A 20,152-nucleotide genomic window follows, 5' to 3' on the forward strand; every position below is an offset into this window, starting at 1 on the left:
CTATAAAGAAAATCCATATATCCTTTTTTGCCCTCGGCAAGAGCCCCTTTTCACCAAAGTCCAAAGCAAAAGTCTCTCTTATAGGGCACTTTCCCATTGTTTTGTCTGCTTTACATTTGCACTTTTGTCATTTATGCATGACTTTTACCATAAGTTACTATTGAAACAGTAAGCACTGGTAAAACAATATTTTAGATAGAGTTTGCATGCAGGAAATTAAAGTTATTTGATTCCAATGAAACTTACAGCACATTACTTGCAGTCCCAGCAAAAATATTTGGTATCTTCTTAATGAGTGAAATGATTTAGTTGTTAAACCACTAATAAGTATTACAAATTACTTCTCTCTCCCTGTTGTATCTTGCTTCCTGACCCAAGAAAATTAGGTCATATTAGATGTCAGATGTCAGCACACAACAAACTGCAGAACAAAAATGACATCTGCAACAACACAATTTTGAAATATTTGCCAGTTTAATATGGAATTTGAAATGTTTTATTAACGGATTACTAAACCCAATTTTTTACTTTCATGATTCAGATACAGCATGCAATTTTAATCAACTTTCTATTTTACTCCTATTATCAATTTTTCTTTGTTCTCTGGCAATCTTTATTTTGAAAAAGCAGGAATGTAAGCTTAGCAGCCGGACCATTTTTGATTCAGCACCCTGGATAGAGCTTGCTGATTGGTAGCTACATTTAGCTACCAGTAAGCAAGCGGAACCCAGATGCTGAACCAAAAATTGGCCGGCTCCTAAGCTTACATTCTTGCTTTTCAAATAAAGATAGCAAGAAAAATTGGGTTTAGTAGCCCTTTAATCAGCTTGCAAGCAGATTATTAAAGTTAGCATGTGTGACTTATACATATAACAGCAGGTTACACACACACAAAATCCTTTTAGAATTAAAAAGTTGAAAATGTATATGATATGTTAGGCAGCCGGACACTGCCCACAGAAATTGGAAATTCTACAGCAGTCTATTGAAGCTGGCCAATAAAACCGCCCATGCAAATGAGCAGCTGGGTATGCACAGAAGCAGATCCCAGTACTAATCACTATGACACAGCAGGGAGCTGTTCATGTGACATCAAACATGTCTGGCTCCTAGACTTTAAACAAAACTTCTGCATTAACCCAACAAACACAGTTGCTTAAAAATACTACAAAAGTTTACTACTGAGTGTGTGTTTGTATATTTGTCCCCAATTAAATATATTCAAAAACCAACTTTTGTTCACTTTTTTTTGTTTTTAATCACACACACAAATGCAATAAGATTTTCAGACTTCTAGGAAAAGACAAATCCCAGGTGCCAAAAACAAATTGTTTCTGAATTGTTACTCCTGGCTCCAAACTTGAATTATTCTATACATCTATACATAAAATCTTTTACAAAGAAGCACAAAAAAGGGGTCTGGTTCCTTAAAGGGGTATGAAACCCAAAAAGGTCTGGTTCCTTAAAGGGATATGAATTGTTGTTTCACAATTCAGGTGGCACATACAATTCTTAACTTTCCAATTTACTTCCATTAGAAAATTTGCTTCATTCTCTTGGTACACATTGTTGAAAAGCATATCTAGGTAGGCTCAGGAGAAGCAGTTCACTACACTACTGGGAGCCAGCTGCCGATTGATGGAATGCAGATATGTCTCTTGTCATTGGGTCATCCAATGTGTTCAGCTAGCTCTCAGTAGTGCATTGCTGCTTCTTCAACAAGACAGAAAACAATTAGACATTAAACACTAATAAATGCTGATATTATAATGTATTCTAAGCAATGACTAACCTGAGTATGTAGACATCTTTTATTATATTAGCTGTTTAAATATTGTACATAATAGGCACTACAATAGTGTAACCTAGATTTCCCTTATCTCTTCTGTGGAGGACAATGAGGTACATATATGTGATTAAAAAGTGCAAACAATGGCTGTGTGGAATACAACAATGTTAAAGGGATTTTTAACTGTGAGATAAACTATCAGCTTCTTCTAGTATAACTAGGTTAAAACATGGCGGCACCCATGAAGCAATAAATATTAAAAATGTTCACCTATTTAATCAATATTTAAACTGCAAAAAATTACATCATCTACTTACAGAGGCAGGGATGCGCACTGGGCAGGTGGATTTTCCCCACATTTAGCCCTGCTGCGGGCTAGCAGTGCAAAGCACCCGACCAACGCGTTTAAACATAAATGTCTAACTAGGGTAGCATGAACGGAACTAACCATAAGTATCCGCAAACAAATAATGCTAAATGATTTTCATAACCTAGTGCTATCCATGACACGAGGAACTGTTTGGGGTTGTGAATCTGAGCTACGTCCATATAACGAGTTTATGTGCAGACAATAGCTGTTGCTGGTCTACAATATCTGGGCTAGGCCGAGCCTGGTATCTACATACGACAGTATGCTGTAGCCTGAGGTACTGTATTAATTAGCTGCGGGCTAGCAGTGCACCGGACCCGGCCAACGAGTTACAGACTGAGAGCCTGACAACCAGAGGTGCCGACTGCCTCCTTCATAAAGGCCAAGGATATCGGGAAATTTCCAGGTGGGCGGGGGCATCAGGGACCAGTGCTAGCGAAGCCGTCTTAGGGCGCGTGCTGGAATTTTACTTACCCAGGAGCGGCTCAGGAAGCTAACTTTTGGGAGCGCTGGAAGTTTACTTTTTGTTTAATATATTGCAGATTCTGCAATATATTAAATAAATAGTATTCCCTCCCCTGTAGTCCGAGATCATTATTTTTGTAATTAATAAATTCATTTGTAAACATTATTACACCACACCTAGATTTATTGCAGTTACCACTCCCCTTGCAAATAATTAACTATACTAATAAGTCTTATTTTTAACCAAAATATGTATAATCAAAATATGTAATTAGCCCTCAGCCCACAATAAAAAGAATTGTGGCAATAACTCTAGTCAAAACTACATGTATTAAAGGGATATTCCAGCCAAAATTTGAAACCACATGGATGCATTTCGGTATTGAACAGAAGCAATTTTGCAATATACGTGCATTAGCAAAAATGCTTCTAATAAAAGCTATAGCCGTTTCAAAAGTGTATTTAAGTATGCACCGTGCACCAGCATCTTAAACACAGCACTTGCTCAGAGAGCCTAAGGTACTTGTACCATCTGGTAAAGACTCCATTGCTGACACGATACAAGCCCCACTGATGCTCTGTGCAGCTGTATTATTTAAAATGTGGGTGCACTGACAATATCTAGCTATGCTTCACATGCACGTGCAGAGAAAAATGTCAACACTAAAACAGTGATAACTTTTAGTAGAAACATTTTTGCTAATACATGTATATTGCAAATATGTTTCTATTCAAAGATGTAATTAATCCATGTGCATTTAAATGTTGACTGGAATGTCCCTTTAAGCATTGCATGTAAGTAATGTGCATGTTCATTCTAACAATGCCAGAATGTTATACATTTTTCAGTTGACAATTAGATTTTCTGATGGCTTACAGGCTTGTTTACCTGTAATATGTTAGTCACTATAAAAGTGCATTCTGCATAAGGCTACAACAGCATTGTGAATGATAATTGATTTGGTCTGCCCCTCTGTCTGGTGCAGACCATACTAATCGCTCCCCTCCTGGATCTAGCTCTCAGTGTGAGTTGATCAGAGGTGCAGATCAATTGCTCCCCCACTAGAGTATCAGGGAGGAAATACTTTTTATTTAATATATAGCAGGTTCTGAAATATATTAAATAAAAAGTAACCTGCAAATTTCCAATAAATTAAAATTTAAAGGGATTTTTTTTCTTTTATTCCTGTTTTATACAGTTCAACTACCTTTTCCTGCAGATCCTTTAACAATTCTTTTGCTTTCCCCAATGACTCAGAATCTAGAATCGTCAGTGCAGCACTGGATGAAAGATGCAAGGGTCTGTCAGGAGTCCAGAAACTCATTGACCTTTTATATACACACATGAATCACAGGTGAGGATGGTTACCTGTAATAGCCATTCAAACCCCTTTGTGTCAACTTGTATGCATGTTATCAGGCCAAAAATCACCAGGGTATGTAAACTTTTGATCAGGGTCATTTGGGTAGTTTCTGTTGTCATTATGATTTAAAAAGAGTAAACATAGTTGATTGATAATAAATGGCTTTAGCCAAACACGAACCATGAGTGAAAGAAAAGTTTTTGTGTTATTCATATTCTCTGAAAAATGGCCCAGAAATCATATATCCTGCCAGGGTATGTAAACGTATGAGCACAACTGTGCATGTGTATGTATATATGTATATATATATATATATATATATATATATATATATATATATATATATATATATATATATATATATATCAGTTTTGCTATGTGTACAATTTATATGAGTTTTAATATGTGTGTGTCTGTATGATTTTGCGATTATCTGTGTGCAAGAATTTGATTATATGTGTTTGAATCTGCGAGTGAATGAATTTGTGATTGTGGGTATCTGTATGTGGTTTTATCTGTGAATGTGTGTATGAATCTGTGTTTGTGATTGAATCTGTAAATTTGTGAGAAACACCATTCATACTGACATTACACACAGAAAAAAGAGAAATCACATTCATTGATATAATGCTCACACACACACACACAAACACTAATATTACACATACAGTAACATTAACAAATACTAACATCTCACACACACACAAATACATATGGACAATGCAAACAAAAATAATTGTATTGTTATTACTATAAAAATTAGCTCCTTATGGTGATCCCCTAGGCAGAACATAAAGTGATCTGAGATGTCATCGCAGAAAATGCAGCATGTCGGCAGAAAGAACAGGACACATGCAGGAACTGTTACTGCTTTAACCTTGAAGCGCTGCTGCACATCAGGCTGATCTCTTCAAAAAGAGCTATGCTCTGGTAGCAGTGTGTAAATTTTCCTTAACAGCGCATCAATAGCAAAGTGCAGTTTGAAGTGAAAAGTCAAATATGCAGTATTGGCTGGCTCTCAGCCCCCTAACTTTTCCCAGTCTGCAAAGGTGAGTGAGATTCTTATGAGCAATGCACCTTTTTATTACTACATTTCTATGTTAGATCAAGAGAAAAGAAAAATGTATTCAAGATACATTTTACAATCAATTTTTTTTTTCTGCAGCTAATTTGCAATCCAATTTTAAACTGTTGCAATATATCATAAAACTTTAATATTTGCTTTATTCTCCAGTTAATTAACACATTGCAACTGAACTGGTGCTTTAGTGTTACTGCCTAATTAAAAATTGAATTTTATTTTAAAATAACCTGCAGAAAAATGTTCCATTAAAAAAAATCTCATCACAGAAAGTGAATTAAAGTTCTGCCTCTGGGTTGGTGATTATATGCAGATGAGCTGCAGATCGGTTTTGCACAGTAAGAGGTTAGTTTTTTTTGTTTAACCTCCTCATGACAGTGATTTACAAAATACATAACTGTCACTAAGGGTCTCATTCACTGCAGGCGCACATTGTATGCCGCATGTCTAACCAGAGGACCCCTTTTAGCTTTTTGTTTTAAAAAAATAAGAAATAGTGTACAATAAGTATTAGGCCCAGCCCAGAAAATATTGAAATCCTAGGCATGTGTTCCCCAGATCAGGACAAATTGATTAATTTATTCAGTATTTCTCTAAAGCACACAATTTGCAGAATTAAATAAAGCTATATTAATAAGTTTGTCTTGGGTTTTTATTACACAATAAACATTTTATATTAAAATCTAGAAGTATTTATATTTTATGTATTTCATATATAAATATTGTATATAGATTTTAAATTCAAACTTGTAATACAATCTATTTCATTGATGCTGGTGGTTTCCTTTTAAAAAAAGCTAAAAGTATTTTTCCTTTCACAACCCACTGAGAATCACCTGTCAACTAAAAGTAAAAAAAAAGTACAGTCTAGTCTGCAGTGTGGGTGAGCAGGGGACTTTTCATGTGTAGGATGGCAATCCTTCCTTATGTTTTTCAGCTGTTACTCTCTTTAGGAAGACACAAATAAAAAACGAAGAAAAAAATGTATTGAATGGTAGAAGTCTCCATTTCCATTTTAATTTGCACAACAATGAAAAAGAATGTGACACGTCCTGATCAGTGCAAGCTTAGATCACTACTGTTACAGCTACCTAGGTTTGTGCCAGGACTTCAGGACTGTGCCAGGCTGTCGGCATAGCGAAGACTCTAATTATCAAGATACAGAACAGCAGCTGCTAATGCTTTACTTGTTGGTAGACAGTGTCATTGCTTTTAAAATGATTGCCAAACATATCACCAACACTAAGCGCAGCAAGATAATATCTGCAGCAAACATATATGAGCAACAAAAGGGAACTCCAGACTTTAAATCATAAAATGAAATAGTGCTATTCCAACATATTAAAGGGGACTTTTAAGCTTAATTCCCCATGAAATGTTAAATTATGCACAGTGAAAAGTTTTGCAATGCGCTTGTTATTTGCCTGCTTTTCCTGCAATTTAACTCAAACTTGTTTTTTCCACTCCCCACAGAAAAGCTGTAGTTCCATACAATGCAGAAGCCTGACCATGAAACAAAGCAAACGTTGTTTGCAGATTTTTTTTTTTTTTTTTTTTTACAATATAGCAATTTTGGTGCATACAGAAAAAATGACTTTGAAAGGGGTGCTAAACATTCAACCTTTACTAATAAATAGCCAAGCTATCTAAATCATACAAATTCCATTAAAATGAAACCTAATGATTTTACATAGAGATGCCTGGATATGCTATGCTTTCCACCAGTGAGGCGTATTAACACCGTTGGTTCTTAGTTTTACCAAATTGGGAAAAACAACATTTCAGTAATACATTAATAACTTTATGTGAATATAAAGATATACATAGAGATTAGTGAAGTTCAAATGTTGTTTTGCAAATCATGTGATACCAATCCTATACCCCCACCCCCTACCACTATGAAAAGGCTTGTCTGCCCCTTTAACATTGTATATTTCATTAATTCTGTATAAAGAAGAACCTCTCACTGATCATCATCTAATTTGCAGCACAGTATCTGTGCATGTACAAGATGCTAAATATTACATAGTTATTTGGTGTAGTTATCTCTGACAACCTTGCCTGGGGGCGGTAAGAGGTTGGGAATGACTAGATTGCCGACACCCAGTACAACAGAAGTGAAAGGGGGCTAAGGCACAAAAACGGATTCTATTTTAGGTAGCAGCATAGATCAGCGTGTATATAACCGACCATCAAAAAGTCCCTTTGCAATCCTCATTTTTCATTGGCTTTCACATCATTGCAAGCTGTAAGGGAAGAGTTCCTTTAACTAAACCTAACAAGAGTGGAATTTTTTATTATTATTTTACATTTAAGTACTAGAATTGAAACCGAGAAAACATTTAGCATTTAAGAAATCCCTCAGTGACATGAAACTGAAAATGTTTTTGAAAACTGGCAATATAATACAGAAGCATAGAAACATAGAAACATAGATATTGACGGCAGATAAGAGCCATAGGCCCAGCAAGTCTGCCCCACCTTACCTAACAGTATAAACTTATCTAGTTCGTAGGATAGCCCTATGCTTGTCCCATGCATTTTTAAAGTCCCCCACAGTGTTTGTTGCTACTACCTCTTGAGGAAGTTTATTCCATAAATCAATCACTCTTTCTGTAAAGAAGTGCTTCCTCAAATTACTCCTGAATCTACTACCCTTTAGCTTGAGCTCATGACCCCTTGTTCTTGAATTTTCCATTTTATGTAAAATACCCACAGCCTCAGTTTTACTAAACCCTTTAATGTACTTGAAAGTTGCTATCATATCACCTCTTTCCCTTCTCTCCTCTAAGCTATACATATTTAGGTCATTGAGCCTATCCTGGTAAGTTTTATTTTTTAGACCATGTACCATTTTGGTAGCCCTCCTTTGCACAGATTCAAGTTTGTTAATATCCTTCTGAAGATATGGCCTCCAGAACTGCACACAATACTCAAGATGAGGCCTAACTAATGATCTATAAAGTGGCATAAGAACCTTACTATTTCTGCTGCAAATACCTCTACCAATACATCCAAGCATTCTGCTAGCCTTACTCGCTGCCTTACTACATTGTTTACTAAGTTTTAAATCATCTGAAATAATAATTCCCAAGTCCTCTTCCTCGTCTGTAACAGTCAGTAAAGTGTCATTGAGTCTGTAATTAACATTTGGATTTTTCTTCCCTAAATGCATTATTTTACACTTTGCTGTGTTAAACTTTAGATCCCAGTCGTTTGTCCAATCCTCCAATTGTTGTATATCACTTCTCATTTTGTCTACCCCCCCTGGAACATCCACTCTGTTGCAAATTTTTGTATCATCTGCAAAGAGACATACTTTCCCCTGTAGCCCTTTGCCGATATCGCAGATAAATATGTTAAACAAAACAGGCCCCAGAACTGACCCCTGAGGAACACCACTAGTAACAGCCCCCTCTGCTGAATGAACTCCATTTACTAAGACACTTTGTTTTCTGTCCTTAAGCCAGCATTCCACCCAGTTCACAATTTTTGAATCTAGACCAAGGAGATATAGTTTGTGAATAAGTTTATTGTGTGGGACGGTGTCAAATGCTTTGCTGAAATCTAGATATGCTACATCAACTGCTCCTCCCTTGTCTAATACTTTTGTTACATAATCAAAGAAGTCAATTAGATTAGTCTGACATGATCTCCCTGAAGTAAAACCATGCTGATTTTGGTCCTCTAAATTGTTTGTCTTTATGTAAGTCATAATTCTTTCCTTTAAGAGGCTTTCCATTAATTTCCCTACTACTGAAGTTAAACTAACTGGCCTGTAGTTGCCAGATTCTTCTCTACTGCCCTTTTTATGAAGAGGTATTACATTTGCTATTCTCCAATCATCTGGGACAGCTCCTGTTAATAGTGACTGATTAAACAGATCAGTTAATGGGACAGTTAGCACTGAACGAAGTTCTTTTAAAACCCTTGGATGAATATTATCAGGACCCACTGCCTTTGTAACATTTATTTTTGATAATGCTAACAAAACCTCATCCTCTGTAAAAAGATTACTGTTAAGCTTGTTTCTATTTTGCATAGCATCCCTTAATGTAGACATTGTATCTTCACAATCTTTAGTGAAAACAGAACAGAAGTAATCATTGAGACAGTCTGCAATCTGCTTATCTCCTTCTATTATTCTACCATCAACTGATTTCAATTTTACTATTCCTACCTTATTTTTTCTTCTTTCACAGTTTTGCTGTGTTATTATTTAACTCCAAGAGAGACTCCTCTAGTAAACCACTGGAGCCAATATGAGAGCACCGTCAAATGAAATCCAAAATGTTTTTTCAATATTCAGACAGAGCGTACCATTTAAAACAACTTTCCAATTTACTTATATTATCTAGTTTATCTGTTTAGTTCTCTTGGTATCCTTTAATGAAAAGTATACCTAGGTAGGATCAGAAGTTTGGAGCTAGCTGCCGATTGGTGGCTGCACATATGTCTATTGTGATTTGCTTACTGAAGTGTTCAAGCCAGCTCCCAGTAGCGCATAGATGCCCCTTTAATAAAAAAAATACCAAGAGAATGAAGCAAAATTGATAACAGAAGTAAATTGGAAAGTGGTTTAAAATGTTGAGTTAAATCCACCAAACAATATTCTAGCTGGCTTTTATGTTTATTGTTCTCCTCAACCAATGTAGAAAAAATAGAAGTAAACACTTTAGGGAAAACTGTGTTACTGTCTTTCAATAAACCCTCCCTGCATATGCCCAGCATAACAATGTCATCTTGTCTCTATAGCTTTAAGTCAGGTGGATGGTCACAAAAAAAAAAAAAATGCTAAATAACTTGCTTTGCCAAATTCAATAAAAATTTCAAATTAATCATTGAAAGAAAAAAGCTCAGAAAGCTGTAGAGTTAAAGTTGCATAATGCATAGCAAAATTGAGACTGATAGTTAAAGGGACAGTTCACCCAAAAACTTTCTCCCCTTTAAATTATTCCCAATGATCCTTTTTACCTGCTAGAGTGTATTAAATTGGTTGCAAGTAGCTCCTTTACTCATATTTCAGCATTTGAAATAGCTGATTTAGCTTGTGGTTTCCCAACCTATACTGAAAGTTTTGATACTGGCGTATACGCTATTGACAAGCCTAAATAAACACAACCAGCAGAAGAGATTACACCCTCAGTGGGATGCAGGATAGTTAAGTAATAAAATGATAATTTTCCATTGTTCTCTCTATTTATTGAGCTTTGGTGTTCCAGACAAATATAAGATAAGGAAGCAAGTCTGTCTACATAAAAGTGATAACATAATGAGATCTGATATTACCTGAAGCTCAACCCATTGTAATAGGCTGTGGTTTCAAAGCACAAAACCAGCTACTTCAGATACACAAATACACCTGAAAATGCAATTTCTCAAATATTTTATACTCTGCAGTTGGTATAACAAGTCATTTAAAATACATTTATGGAAAAACTATTTTACAGTGTACTGTCCCTTTAACCTCACCTCTTTTTTTTTGTCTCAAATTACACCTAAAACCAAAGCCTAGCAACATTCTATTGTGAGAATGAAGCAAATGTTAACACCGGTCAATGTCATTTATCAATCCATATCAAGAAATGCTGTTAAACTAAAACTTGCATTTACAATCACAAACCTCAGATGAACATAAGGTCTGAACTCAGCCACAACTCAAACCTGATTTTTTCTTCTCACCATTAGTTATACTAATAAAATGTACAGTCTCAGTTGGCAAGCTTACAAGAAAGATGGATGATACAAAGGACTGAAGTGGAAACAAACTGTAATTACAATTACATTTTCAAAAAGAATGGTAAGAAAAACAAGTAGCCATTTTTAGTGGTAGTAGATCTCTTTGTTATTCCACATAATTTGTTTGGAAATCCGTAAAGGGTTATAAAACCGAACATTTTCTTTTGTGATTCATACAGAGCATACAATTAAAAAAAAAAAAAAGTTTACAATTTACTTCTATCATCAAATTTGCTTTGCTCCCATAGTATTAAAGGGACAGTCTAGTCCAAAATAAACTTTCATGATTCAGATAGAGCATGTAGTTTTAAACAACTTTCCAATTTAGTTTTATCACCAATTTTGCTTTGTTCTCTTGGTATTCTTAGTTGAAAACTTAACCTAGGAGGTTCATATGCTAATTTCTTAGACCTTGAAGGCCACCTCTTTTCAGAATGCATTTTAACAGTTTTTCACCACTAGAGGGTGTTAGTTCATGTGTTTCATATAGATAACACTGTGCTCATGCACGTGAAGTTATCTGGGAGCAGGCACTGATTGGCTAAACTGCAAGTCTGTCAAAATAACCGATATAAAGGGGCAGTTTGCAGAAGCTTAGATTATAGATAATCACAGAGGTTAAAAGTACATTAATATAACTGTGTTGGTTATGCAAAACTGGGGAATGGGTAATAAAGGGATTATCTATCTTTTAAAACAATAGCAATTCTGGTGTAGACTGTCCCTTTAACTGCATGTAATAGACACTTGTATAAAGAATAATATGCACAGATACCGATTTAAAAATCTAGTATAAAACCTTTTACAAACTTACTTAGAAGCTCTCAGTTTAGCACTGTTGATGAGGTTAGGCTGGGACACCCAGTGAAAGGGACTGGGAAAACATGAAAAGCAGACACTCCCCCCTCCCCGAATATGAAAAGGCCCATTACACAACCAGGAGTCTGTAGACATCAGTATACATCTAAAACTTTGGGGCTTGGTTAGGAGTCTGAAAATCAGCAAAATATTATTAAAAAAATAAGCAAAAACTATACATTTAAAAAAAAAAAAAAAAACACTCCTAGATAGGCTATATAAATGAATCATCTACAAAACATTTATGCAAACAAAAATCTAGTGTACAATGTCCCTTTAATGTGCAGTACCCACTGTAAATTAGGTTTACAAACCTTGATATACATAACATACTTATAAAACCTTTCCTCATTATGTAATATCTATAAGATGTCTAATGCACAAGATTTGATGTGATTTAAAAAGGGACAGAATGAAAGTTACAAAACAAATAATCCAGAAACAGGTTTTAAATTTGCCAGCAATACAAAAATACAAAAGCATCCTTCTCAAAATATACTGCTAAAAATACATTTATGCTAAATTATGCAATTAACTTGTGCTTTGAATAGCAGAAAATTATATATTAGAAAATATTACACTTCCCCCACCAGGATACTTCATAATGCCATCCGGCTGGCAAAATTATTTGTGGAGAACACTGTCTGGTTCCTTAATATTCTTACTGGCTCCTAAATGTTAAAGGGACAGTAAAGTAAAATGTAATGTAAAATGTAAAATGCATGTAATTTTAAACAACTTTCCAATTTACTTTTATTACCAATTTTGCTTTGTTCTCTTGGTATTCTTAGTTGAAAGCTAAATCTAGGAGGTTCATGTACTAATTTCTTAGACCTTGAAGACTGCCTCTAATCGGAAAGCATTTTGACAGTTTTTCACCACTAGAAGGCGTTAGTTCATGTGTTTCATATAGATAACATTGAGCTCCAGCACGTGAAGCTCCTAAGAGCAAGCACTGATTGGCTAAAAATGCATGTCTGTCAAAAGAACTGAAATAAGGGGGCAGTTTGCAGAGGCATAGATACAAGGTAATCACAGAGGTAAAAAGTGTTGTTTATGCAAAATTGGGGAATGTGTAATAAAGGGATTATCTACCTTTTTAAACAACAAAAATTCTGGCGTTTACTGTCCCTTTAAACAGATTTGCTGACCCCTGTCACATGACAAAAAGCACTCCCCTAGGCAAAACAAGCAGGTGATGAGCTGATGAGTGTACATGCAGCTCATATAAAAGGTATTAGTTACTACCTGTTAATACTTCCCCCTTTAAGAGATATATATATAGATAGATAGATAGATAGATAGATAGATAGATAGATAGATAGATAGATAGATAGATAGATAGATAGATAGAGAAACACACATGCATTTGAGAATTTAAAAATCAAATGTTTGTGTGTAGTTAAAACAACGTATATAATTCCATTATTATTTGCATGTAATTTTAATCTGTGGGGTTTTCAATTTCTGAGTTTTTAGAAAGTAATGAGTACTACCACGTAACTTCATTTAAAAACCTATTCTCATATCTCCCTGCTTAGGCTGGTTATTAAGTCCATAGAGATTTGTTATATTCCACATGGCCATTGTTTGAGAATGTTCGCTAAATTAGAAAAGTAGGTTTCAACTTTGCAGCACCTATTGATTTATAGAAACTAAAACTTTAGGACTTATTTTTTCAACATTAGAACAACTATTATTAAAAAAAAAAAAAAAACGCATCTGAATATTATCCCAGGCTAATCTTTGCTTTTAATACATCATTCTATCTAGCAATTAGTGTCTAATGTCCTTGAAATTACACTGCTTATCCAGTACACTTTATACAACAAGACACTGATGGCATCACTGCGACCATTACAGTAATTACTAATACTTCAGTTATTACTAACAGCATTATGTACACACATGTACACACATTATGTACACACATTTCAAATCAAAGAGTAAACGGGTATTAGAAAGGTAGCAGACAGTTCATAGCAACTATTGTTTTACCTATGGTTGGCAACTCCAGCTACCGTATTTTGCCCAACAGGGCAAAATGATTATGCAGTGAGAGAAAAGCAAGCGGTGGGGGGCAATCGTTCCAAACAACCTATCTGGTATGTAATAACTACCAACTTAGAAAAGAAATGAATACCACAAAAGGAAATTGTTTTTTTTTTTTTTAAATTTAATAATCTTATTCTAAAAAAACTTCCATTCTGTCAAACATTACAATCATACCGTATTTCCCAATGCCTAGAGTTAAGTACAGCTAGCCCTCAGTTTACGCCGGGGTTAGGTTCCAGAAGGAATGGTTGTAAATCGAAACAGTTGTAAATTGAAACCCAGTTTATAATGTAAGTCAATGGGAAGTGAGGGAGATAGGTTCCAGGCCCCTCTCAAAATTGTCATAAGTAACACCTAATACATTATTATTAAAGCTTTGAAATGAAGACTTTAAATGCTAAACAGCATTATAAACCTAATAAAATAATCACACAACACAGAATATATAATTAAACTAAGTTAAATGAACAAAAACATTTGCTAAACAGCATTATAAACCTAATAAAATAATCACACAACACAGACTTCACTTGCATTTTTCTGCAAACAGTTCTTTCTATGCATTCCAATCTGGACTGATTTATAGACAGGAAGATCTTGTTCCTTTGAAATCTGCTCAATAGCTCAGGTCTGGTTAAACTGATTAATTTCAGCTGGCTTGGATTTGCTGCAACACAAGCGGACAGCTCCACCTACTGGCGATTTTAATCAATGCACTGCTTCTCAATGCTTTTCAATAGCAGTCACATGACTGGAAAAAAAAGGTTGTTATTCTGAAACGGTGTAAATTGAACCGTTGTAAACCGAGGGCCACCTGTACTAATCAACACCCCACAGAGCTAATATCAGTGCATTGCAAAGTGTATAGAAAGAGTATGTTGTGGCTGTATATCCCCAGTAGGGCTGGGCGATACGCGTGGGGGAAAATAATTGTGATTTTAAAAAAAAAAAAAAAAAAAAAAATGCAATTGAGATTTAATCACGATTTTATTAAAAATTACTATAACACCTTCATTTTTATTTAACACTACAGAATCTTACTGTACATGTATCTCAATGCCAATACACTCTTGGAGCATAAAAATACAAACCACAAAATAGTTAAAATAAAATTAGCTAGTGCTACCTGTGCTGTGGTTACATAGATAGTAGAAAGTCCGTTTATTTAACAGTGCATGTTCCTCAATATCCAATACACTCTTGGAGCATAAAAATACAAACCACAAAAGAAGTTAAAAAAAAAAAGTCAGTAAGGCACTATAAAGTATTTGTACAAAACTCACTTTATTGCTCACAACTTTGAGCTGTCCCACCCCCACACCACTCCCAGATGACTCCCACACACTCTTCAATCTCTTCCAAAATGGCCGTTTCACAGGCATTCTCAGGTCCGCCCACTGGTCCACCTCTCATCCTCCCTCTCCGCCTCCGTTTTTAGGACAATCTGATGATTTATTTATTTATTAAAAATTGCGTACTCTCGCAGTTTTTTAATTGCAGTTTAAAACCGCATCCGAAATTAATCGTGCAGCCATAATCCCCAGTAATCTTGACTCCAACGCCAATTTTAAAAAGACAGTCCATTCCAGAATTTGTATGGTTTAAAGATAGGTAATCTCTTTATTACCTATTCCCCAGTTTTGCATAAACAGCACGGTTATATTAATGTACTTTTCACCTCTCCGATTACCCTGTATCTAGGCCCCTGCAGACCGCCCCCTTATATCAGTTATTTTAGCCAATCAGTGCCCCCTCATAAGTAACTCCACAGGAGTGAGCACAATGGTATCTATATGCCACACATGAACTAATGCCCTCTAGCTGTGAAAAACTGTGAAAATTAATTTATACAAGAGGCAGCCTTCAAGAGCTTAGAAATTAGCATATGAGCCTAGCTAGGTTTAGCTTTCTACTAAGAATAACAAAAGAACAAAGCAAATTTATAGACAAAAGTGAATTGGAAAGTTGTTTAAAATTGCATGCCCTATCTGAATCATGAAAGTTGAATTTTAAACTAGAATGTCTCTTTAAACAACTTTCCAATTAATTTCTATTATCAAATGTATTTCATTTTCTTGATATCCTTTGTCCAAGGAGCAGGAATGCACTGAAATCAAGGTGAGCGAATAACAAGAGGCATATACGTGCAGCCACCAATCAGCAGCTAGCTCCTAGTAGTGAATTGCTGCTACCGAGCCTACATAGGTATGCTTTTAAACAAAGGATACCAAAAGAACAAAGCAAATTAGATAACAGACTGTAAATTGTAAAACTGAAAGTACATGCTCTATCTAAATCATAAAACTTTAATTTTAACTTTATTGTCCATTTAAAGTAAGTCTGACATGGATTGACTTGACCTTTGTGAAAAGTACAATTGAAAGAGGCTACTCCTAGGAGGTAACTCGCCATAGAACAAGCTACTAGACTTGAACCTTCATCTGTGCTCTCCTGCTGTCACCAGTTTACAATTAAATCATAAATGACTCAGCCACCACAAGGAGAAAATTGAGGATGCATCAGTTCTACCAGGAAATAGGAAGATCTAAGGGCTAGATTTATTAAAGCCCTACGGCTGCAAGTTCTCACAAGAACTTGCTCGCCGTCATTTATCAAGCAGCGGTCACCAGACCACCGCTTCCCTAACCTCTTCGCCACCTCTAAGGTGGCGAAATTCAATCTAGTCAGACCAAGGAGATTGACAGCTCCTGCCCGCGCGTGATTGGCTGTGCGCGGGATTGGTGAATACCTGCGGGTAATTTCGCCCCGCCACAGGCGATATAAGGCGTACAGGGGCGCGTATACGCGCCCCTGGCCGCCTCAGCTTTAATAAATCTAGCCTTAAGTTTTAAAAATGTTCCCTGAAATCCAAGCACCCCTTTCAAATAAGCATTTGTCTATGAATATTACACTGCCTACACCAAGCTGCTTTGTAATGCCTCCTGGCTGGCAAATTTGTGTGTGTACACACGATTATTTTACAATTAACTTTTTTGCAAAGTATATTGCAAAATTAATAGTAAAGCATATCAAATTGTACTAAAAAGTAATTTTTTTTTTAAAAAAAAAGGACAATACACAAAGTACCCCCCCCCCCCGTTGAAAGCAGTTAAATAAAACATTTTGCACTGACGCTCAATATACACTTACTAAAGCATTTCAAGATGTCTGGAAACTGCTCAAGTTTAAAGAATATCAGTGATTTGCCAAGTTCCCACCACTATTAGAATGCACTGTCAAAATTTCCTTTGTCTGTTATCATGTGTACAATTACAATGTGCAGATAACACAAAGAAAGTTCATCAGCTGGGTTATCCCACATATTTGGCCTAAATCTACTAGAGTCCTAAAATATATTTTTGTATAAAAAAAAAAAAATATTAAAATGTTACACCAAATATCAGCATAAAAAGGGCAAACACATTGTTTTGTGTGATTATATAATAAATAAATTGTAGATTTGCTTCATTAGTCTACTGGACAAAGACGGGTGACACAAAAGTCAAAATTAAATGTACATGGTTCAGATAGAGGGCACAATTTTAAACAACTTTCAAATGTTCTCCTATTATCTAAATGGACAATCTCTATGTGCATTTTCAGAGGCCTACTGAGCATGTGCAAGAATTCACAGATTATCCGTGTATGCATTTTGTTATTGGATGATGGCTGTCACATGATCCAGGGGGAAGTAAAATACAAACCAACTTTGAAATTTGCCAGAAAAAAAAACAAAGTGTTTCTTCATCTTTCTATTATGCATTTATTGATTATGCAATTCTGTGTTTAGTGGTCCTTTAAATAGAAAAACAAAATCACACAACAGTTAAAAGGGACAGTCTAGTCCAGAACAAACTTTCGTTATTCAGATAGGGCATGTAATTTTAACCCCTTAACGACACACGTACAGGGTACATCATACAAAAACTGGTCTTTAAAGACCAACGACGTACCCTGCACGTTGTCAGGGGTTTCAAGCGTCTGGAAGCGATCAGGATTGCTTCCAGCCGCTTTCAAGGTATTGAGGCATCACTGCAATAATTTTTTTGGTACACCGATACAGAGAGAGCCCTCTCTGCATCGGCCAGCGATTGCGTTGATTGTTGGTGGGTGGGAGTTGTTGTGGGGAGGCGGGTGGGCGGCCCAACGCTAGGGAACTTCCTTCCGGCCAGCTGTTGTTAATGTCGGGTGCGCACGCGTGCTCCCGTGATCTAGCCACACACAAAAATAAAAGTGGTGGGAGAGAGTGCAGGGAGAGGGTGGGGATACTTTTTAAAAGTGAGCTGGGAGGGGGTAGGGTATGGAGGGGGGCAGCTACACTATTGCCAGTACCCAAAATGGTGGCGAATAGTTAGTGGGGGGGAGGGGAGCCTACAAAGCAGAATATGATTTTTTTTTAAAACTTATTTTAGTACTGGCAGACTTTCTGCCAGTACTTAAGATGGCAGGGACCATTGTGGGGTGGGGGAGGGAAGAGAGCTGTTTGGGAGGGATCAGGGGGTGGGATGTGTCAGGTGGGAGTCTGATCTCTACACTAAAGCTTAAGTTAACCCTTCAAACTCCCTACAAGCTACCTAATTAACCCTGTCACTGCTGGGCATAATACAAGTGTGGTGCGCAGCAGCATTTAGCAGCCTTCTAATTACCAAAAAACAATGCCAAAGCCATATAGGTGTGCTTTTTCTGAACAAAGGTGATCCCAGAGAGGCATTTACAACCATTTGTGCCATAATTGCACAAGCTGTTTGTAAATAATTTCAGTAAGAAACCCAAAGTTATTGAAAAAGTGAACCATTTTTTTTTTTATTTGATCGCATTTGGCGGTGAAATGGTGGCCAAAATGGGCATAGATCATTACTTTGGTTTATATATATATATATATATATATATATATATATATATACACACACACATCAAGGGATATTCAGGGATTCCTGACAGATATCAGTGTTCCAATGTAACTATAGCTAAATTTGGGGGGGAAATGACCTTGTCCTTAAGGGGTTAAACAATTTTCAAATTTACATCTATCACCAATTTTCTTTGTTCTCTTGGTATTCTTAGTTGAAAGCTTAGCCTAGGAGGTTCATATGCTAATATATAAGCCATTGAAGGCTGCCTCTCACCTCAGGGCATCTTGACAGTTTTTCACCACTTGAGGGTGTTAGTTCATGTGTTTCATATAGATCACACTGTGCTCACGCACGTGGAGCTCCTAGGAGCCAGCACTGAATGGCTAAAATGCAAGTATGTAAAAAGCACTGAGATAAGGGGACAGTCTGCAGAGGCTTAGATACAAGGTAATCACAGAGGTAAAAAGTATATTAATATAATGGTGTTGGTTATGCAAAACTAGGGAATGGGTAATAAAGGGATTATCTATATTTTAAAACAAATATTCTGGTGTAGAAAGTCCCTTTAAACAGAGTATAATTATATATCAACTTTGACATTTGTTGTTTGGAAGGGGGGGGGGGAAACACAACCTTTTTGATAACCAATTTAAGGAACTTAAAGGGACAGTATTTGAGCTGCAACAACTAATCGATTATGAAGTTGTCAACTAATCTCATTATCGATTAGTTGGTTTGCACACAGCACCAGCTGCTTCACGCCAATGAACTCCTTCACATTGTATTGTGTTTTATGGTTATTTCCTTAGCCTAAAGGACATCTACAGATGTTTACTTTTCACTTTTTTAGGATAGTATAAAGTTTCTTTTTAAGTTTACAGCTAACCTTATAGCTGGTTATTTACCATTGCATATAGAATTTTAAGATACTTCTTTGTTAGAATGAAGTCCAGGCTTACTTTATTGAGAAGCCCCTTGCCAAGGAGGGCAACACTTTGCTTTGGTAGAGAGCTAACAATGATAAATATCCCACATTGGTAAAATTGGCAAAAAACCTACTTATGCATCTCAGGCACCTCAACACCATCTGAGTGCCTCTTCTCTGCAGCAGGCAATATAGCTTGTAAAAAAGAGCCAGCCTCAGTCAGAAGCATGTGGAAATGTTGATATTTTAAAACTAAGTTTATGAAAGAATGAATAACAGAAGGTTATAAACAGTGATAGTCTACCTCATTCTACCTCTTCAAAAAGTTTGTATTGTTTTACTTAATTATAAAAAATGTGCTCTGCTGCTTAAAAATTGGACAAACAGTTGTGTTAAAGTAAAGTTTTAGCCTGAAGGTTTATATTTGTAATACTCAGTATGAATTTTATTTTAAATACAGGAAAAAATTGTTTTTTTTTATCCGATTAATCAAAAAATAATCAGTCAATGAATTATGAAAATAATCGTTAGTTGCAGCTCTAGACAGTATACAGTAAAATTGTTCTCCCTTAATGTATTTCCAACGACTAATACCATTTATAGGTTTATTTGTGGATATTAAATTTCTGGTTTTGTACTTTGAAACCACAACC

General features: G+C 35.9%; 1 long non-coding RNA gene across 1 annotated transcript in view; it reads right to left on the reverse strand.

The window, feature by feature from the left end:
* The window catches only part of LOC128650260 (uncharacterized), a 143,008-nt gene that overhangs the window by 117,630 nt on the left and 5,226 nt on the right, over positions 1–20,152 (reverse strand). The window lies entirely within an intron of this gene.

Source organism: Bombina bombina, chromosome 2 (genome assembly GCF_027579735.1).
Source record: "Bombina bombina isolate aBomBom1 chromosome 2, aBomBom1.pri, whole genome shotgun sequence".
NCBI classification, from domain to species: domain Eukaryota; kingdom Metazoa; phylum Chordata; class Amphibia; order Anura; family Bombinatoridae; genus Bombina; species Bombina bombina.